Raw genomic sequence first — 6000 nt, forward strand, 5'->3', positions numbered from 1 at the left:
ATGCACACTAACATTAGGATACTATCTTCTTCCCCTGAATTCTCACCACAGTTTATCACTACCCAGCTGACAGTTCTAGTCCCCCCAGATAACAGAAACCTGGAGTGGTACTCCCTGTCCTATCTTATCTCCCCAGAGTTCTAGCCGGGTCGGTTCAAAGATAGGTTAAGGAATCCCTTTGTTTTCTTTCGGCACATACATACATTCTTCTATTCCCCAGTCCAACTTAGTTGGACATATGTTTATTATTTTTAATTACTCCTTGTCCCTGCAACATAACCTCTAAACCCTAATGTAAGTTTCTGGTAGACTTATTTAATAATTTATCTTAAACCTTATAAATTATTTTATCAATCCACCCTTAATGACTAAATAATTCACACATATATATCAAACACTAACATCTAACATTGGCTCCTCGTAATTAAAAGAAACAGAGCCATCGCCTAGGCCTGGAAGTCTGTATTCGTCATCCCACTGGTCGGAGCTTGGAATCGTTCCGTATTTCACCATCTGTTGCATCATTGACCTCTCCAGAGACCTAGTGATCAAACCTCTCATACACAGAATCAAACAACACCCACACAGAACCAAAACACTCATACAGGTGAAAGTTGCCCACAGCACAGTGATTATAACATTTTTCCATTTTCCAAACATACTGAGTTTGGAAACTGAGTTCTCTGCTAATTCGTGAGCTAATGTGGTTAAACCAGCCAGGGCCTTGGTCACTGATCCGTCTAGAGCTGTGTTATTTAAAAAATAAACGTACAGCAATGAACCCCAATCATTCTACATACCCTGCCCTTTTCTGCCAATTAACATATTGAAGGTCAGTCTATTTTACCAGGTCATGAGGGAGGTGACAAGATAATTGGTCAGAGAACCCCTTTACTGCATCCCCAGTATCATTCACGTAACTCTGTTGAATATAATAGATGTCATTCATCCAATCCACATTTTGATTTATTGTCAACCACCAAAATAATGTAGTTGTTAAGCCTTCACCTATTTGCATCTGGAACTTCCCTGAGGATGCCAGTAGCATCCATCTAGACTCCCATCCTGGTCAAAACTCTTCTTGTGCCTACTTTAGCCTCCAATAACTGGCCTCTGATGACTAACTCCAACTGGTTGGACCAATAACCCCAGGATGCAAGTTCCTAACCACCCTCTTTGGTAGTTTCTGTCGTATGCGTCCTTTGCTGGGACAAGCCCACCCTACATCAGTTATCCTGTTGAAACTCTGGGGGCGCTATATCATTTTTGGATAAAAAGACGTGCCCGTTTTAAGCGCAATATGTTGTCACAAAAAGATGCTCAACTATGCATATAATTGATAGCTTTGGAAAGAAAACACTCTGACGTTTCCAGAACTGCAAAGATATTCTCTGTGCGTGCCCTAGAACGTGAGCTACAGGCAAAACCAAGATGAAACGGCATCCAGGAAATCAGCAGGATTTTTGAGGCTCCGTTTTCCATTGTCTCCTTATATGGCTGTGAATGCGAGAGGAATGAGCCTGCCCTTTCTGTCGTTTCCCCAAGGTGTCTGCAGCATTGTGACGTATTTGTAGGCATATCATTGGAAGATTGACCATAAGAGACCACATTTACCAGGTGTCCGCCCGGTGTCCTGCGCCGAAATTGGTGCAGCTGCAAGTATTTTTCCATGGAATTCAGAGAAGAAAGCAGGCTTCCACGAACGATATATCAATGAAGAGATATGTGAAAAAACACCTTGAGGATTGATTCCAAACAACGTTTGCCATGTTTCGGTCGATATTATGGAGTTAATTCGGAAAAAGTTTGACGTTGTTGGTGACTGAATTTTCGATTAGTTTCGGTAGCCAAATGCGATTTCTCCTACACAAAGATTCTTTCAGGAAAAACTGAACATTTGCTATGTAACTGAGAGTCTCCTCATTGAAAACATCCGAAGCTCTTCAAAGGTAAATGATTTTATTTATTTGGTTATCTGGTTTTTGTGTAAATGTTGCGTGCTAAATGCTAAAGCTAGCTTAGCATACTCTTACACAAATTAGTGAATTGCTACTGCAAAGATATTGTCTGTGAGTGCCCCAGAACTGATGCTACAGGCGAAACCAAGATGAAACTTCAAACAGGAAATGAGCAGGATTTTTGAGGCTCTGTTTTTCATTGTCTCCTTATATGGCTGTGAATGCGCAAGGAATGAGCCTGCCCGATCTATCGTTTCCCCAAGGTGTCTGCAGCATTGTGACGTATTTGTAGGCATATCATTGGAAGATTGACCATAAGAGACTACATTTGCCAGGTGTCCGCCCGGTGTCCTCCGTCGAAATTGGTGCGATCTTCAACTGCACGTTTTTCCAAGCGATTCAGAGGAGAAAGTAGACATCCACGAACGATATATCAATGAAGAGATATGTGAAAAACACCTTGAGGATTGATTCTAAACAGCGTTTGCCATGTTTCAGTCGATATTATGGAGTTAATTTGGAAAACAGTTCGCCGTTTTGATGACTGAATTTTCGGGTTTTTTTGGTACCCAAACGTGATGTACAAAACGGAGCGATTTCTCCTACACAAAGAATCTTTCAGGAAAAACTGAACATTTGCTATGTAACTGAGTCTCCTCATTGAAAACATCTGAAGTTCTTCAAAGGTAAATGATTTTATTTGAATCCTTTTCTGTTTTTTGTGCAAATGTTGCCCGCTAAATGCTACGCTAAATGCTACGCTAGCTATCAATACTCTTACACAAATGCTTGTTTTGCTATGGTTCAAAAGCATATTTTGAAAATCTGAGATGACAGTGTTGTTAAGAAAAGGCTAAGCTTGAGAGCTAGCACATTCATTTAATTTCATTTGCGATTTTCATAAATAGTTAACGTTATGTTATGCTAATGAGCTTGAGGCTATAACTGGATACAGGTTTTATTCATAGCCAAACGTGAACAAAACGGAGCGATTTGTCCTACACAAATAATATTTTTTGAAAAACTGAACATTTGCTATCTAACTGAGAGTCTCCTCATTGAAAACATCTGAAGTTCTTCAAAGGTAAATGATTTTATTTGAATGATTTTCTTGTTTTTGTGAAAATGTTGCTGGCTGAATTCTAGGCTTATAGCTATGCTAGCTATCAATACTCTTACACAAATGCTTGTTTAGCTATGGTTGAAAAGCATATTTTGAAAATCTGAGATGACAGTGTTGTTAACAAAAGTCTAAGCTTGAGAGCAAATATATTTATTTCATTTCATTTGCAATTTTCATGAATAGTTAACGTTGCGTTATGCTAATGAGCTTGAGGCTATAAATAGGATCCCGGATCCGGGATTGCTCGATGCAAGAAGTTAAGGAGGTAACCCCCAGACCCTGTTGGTACTCGGTTCTTCTCCTAACTCTGTGTGTGATCAGCCATGCTCATATGTGTACATACCTTCTTGCAGTGGGTAACGTAGACCCAAGTGACTCTATCAGCTCTTCTAATGGCAAAGGCGGTGGCAGAAGGCAGAACCTTGTATGGGCCTTCCCAATGGGGCTGCTTCCAGTCGATTCTCCTCAGGGACTGGATCCACACTTTAGTCTCCTTGTTGGATTGAGTGAATCCCCTTCTCCTGTAATTCACCTGTTGGACACAAAATCTTGGACATACGGGTTTGGTTACCAAACAGTCTTCTCATGTGTTCTGCTAGTATATCTTCAAATTCTATGTCTACCTGTTCTGGTCCCTAACTCTGGCATTCTATTTGTTCTACCTGACTAGCTAAAATGTCATCCATTATTTAACCTCTTACATCTATGGGGGCGCTATTTCATTATTGGATAAAAAAACGTGCCCGTTTTAAGTGCAATATTTTGTCACAAAAAGATGCTTGACTATGCATATAATTGACAGCTTTGGAAAGAAAACACTCTGACGTTTCCAAAACTGCAAAGATATTGTCTGTGAGTGCCCCAGAACTGATATCAGGCGAAACCAAGATGAAACTTCAAACAGGAAATGAACAGGATTTTTGAGGCTCTGTTTTTCATTGTCTCTTTATATGGCTGTGAATGCGCAAGGAATGAGCCTGCCCGATCTATCGTTTCCCCAAGGTGTCTGCAGCATTGTGACGTATTTGTAGGCATATCATTGGAATCTCCTAAAGCTAGGATTGACCATAAGAGACTACATTTGCCAGGTGTCCGCCCGGTGTCCTCCGTCGAAATTGATGCGTCATCTTCGGCTGCACGTCTTTTTCCAAGCGATTCAGAGGAGAAAGTAGACATCCACGAACGATATATCAATGAAGAGATATGTGAAAAACACCTTGAGGATCGATTCTAAACAGCGTTTGCTGTGTTTCAGTCGATATTATGGAGTTAATTTGGAAAACAATTCGCAGTTTTGATGACTGAATTTTCTGTTTTTTTTGGTAACCAAACGTGATGTAAAAAACGGAGCGATTTCTCCTACACAAAGAATCTTTCAGGAAAAACTGAATATTTGCTATGTAACTGAGAGTCTCACCAATTCTTTCTTCTCTTTGGTTCAAATTACAAATATGTCAAAGAACTATAAACTCAATCATAATTAACAATTACACAATTGCCTTAAAATCAGTATTACAAATTACCTTAAATTCATTATCCAAATGGCCCTCCCATGAGGCTGATCAGAGCACAAAGGAAAGCCATGATAGAGGTCAAAAGTCATACCACCCTTACAAATAAGTATTTCTTACTATACTATACAAATTAAAGGAAAAACATCAAACATTTCCTACATGTTGTATCCCTGGTTTCCAGAACACTCCCTTTATCAAAATAATTAACGTGTTTAAATAAAATTCAGAAAATAAAACTTCTAATATTCCATATGTTTGTGTACCCTTTTAAGATATCGTGTCTCTAGGAAACATGGAAATCTCCTCAAACCCAAAGGCAACCCCCAGGTTCTAAACAAATAAAAACATTTCCAGGCCTTTTCAATTTGGTAGAAACATGCCTCTATCTCTATCTACAGCCCCCCAAAAAACATTTCCAAAGAGAAAATGAAGCACTTCTTTTCCAAGAAGAAAACACTTTGTCAGCATTCATTATACTACCCCGATTCATAAACCCAAACATTGACTACAAACAACACCTAATAATACTGATAATTCCATTGTACTTCCTCCAATCATTAGTTTTAAACTTCCTCAATGGTTATATGTACTTAATTGAACATGCGCTACCCTTGGAAACAATACTGTACTTTAAATCTATGAAATCCCCCTACTACTTGACTAGTTTGGTCCAAGCTTGCTTTGCAACATTAAAACCCATTCAGTCTGTCTGCAAACAGTCTCTCAAAATGCTTGATAGGAATACCCTGCCATTAGACACACACAACTGTGATTAATGTGCAATGATTAATGTGCACTGTAAAATAAAATTAACTCAACCTGCAATCCACTTCACTGACCTGCCATTGCTCCACGTAATGGAAACAGATTATAATGTTAAAATACATTAACTTCCTGTTCAAATTCACTAGTGTTACCTAAACAATCAAACCAAAAAACAATAATCAAAAACTATCACGAATCGTAAAGGTTTAAACTATTCAGTCCTGTATTCCTCTCAGTCAAATATAAACCAACTTAACTATTCTTTCCTGCAGGCGAAAACCCCTACTCAGAGTTCTGCTTTAATTCTATCGTAAGTGTAAAACTGTTAGTGTTCTATACTGGAGAGGGAATGCAAATCAACCACGCTGGACAGAGTGGAATCAGGTGTATCAAAAAGGCTGTTTATTGATCAAAGATATCTTGTCCCGCAGTTTAACGTGCACAGATCTAGTTCATATAACCCGGTAAGGAGTCAGGTGAAAAAGAGGCCTAGATATTGGTCACAACAGATTTTATACATGGAATATGTAGGTGGAGTCTTGTCGTGTTGGTCTTCTGACTGGTCCTGAAGAGTTGGAGGCGGGCCTTGCTCTAGCCAGAGCGGGCCCCATTGGTGCACAGCAAAGTCCTTTGCTCTTGG

Source organism: Oncorhynchus masou, chromosome 5 (genome assembly GCF_036934945.1).
Source record: "Oncorhynchus masou masou isolate Uvic2021 chromosome 5, UVic_Omas_1.1, whole genome shotgun sequence".
Lineage (NCBI taxonomy): Eukaryota > Metazoa > Chordata > Actinopteri > Salmoniformes > Salmonidae > Oncorhynchus > Oncorhynchus masou.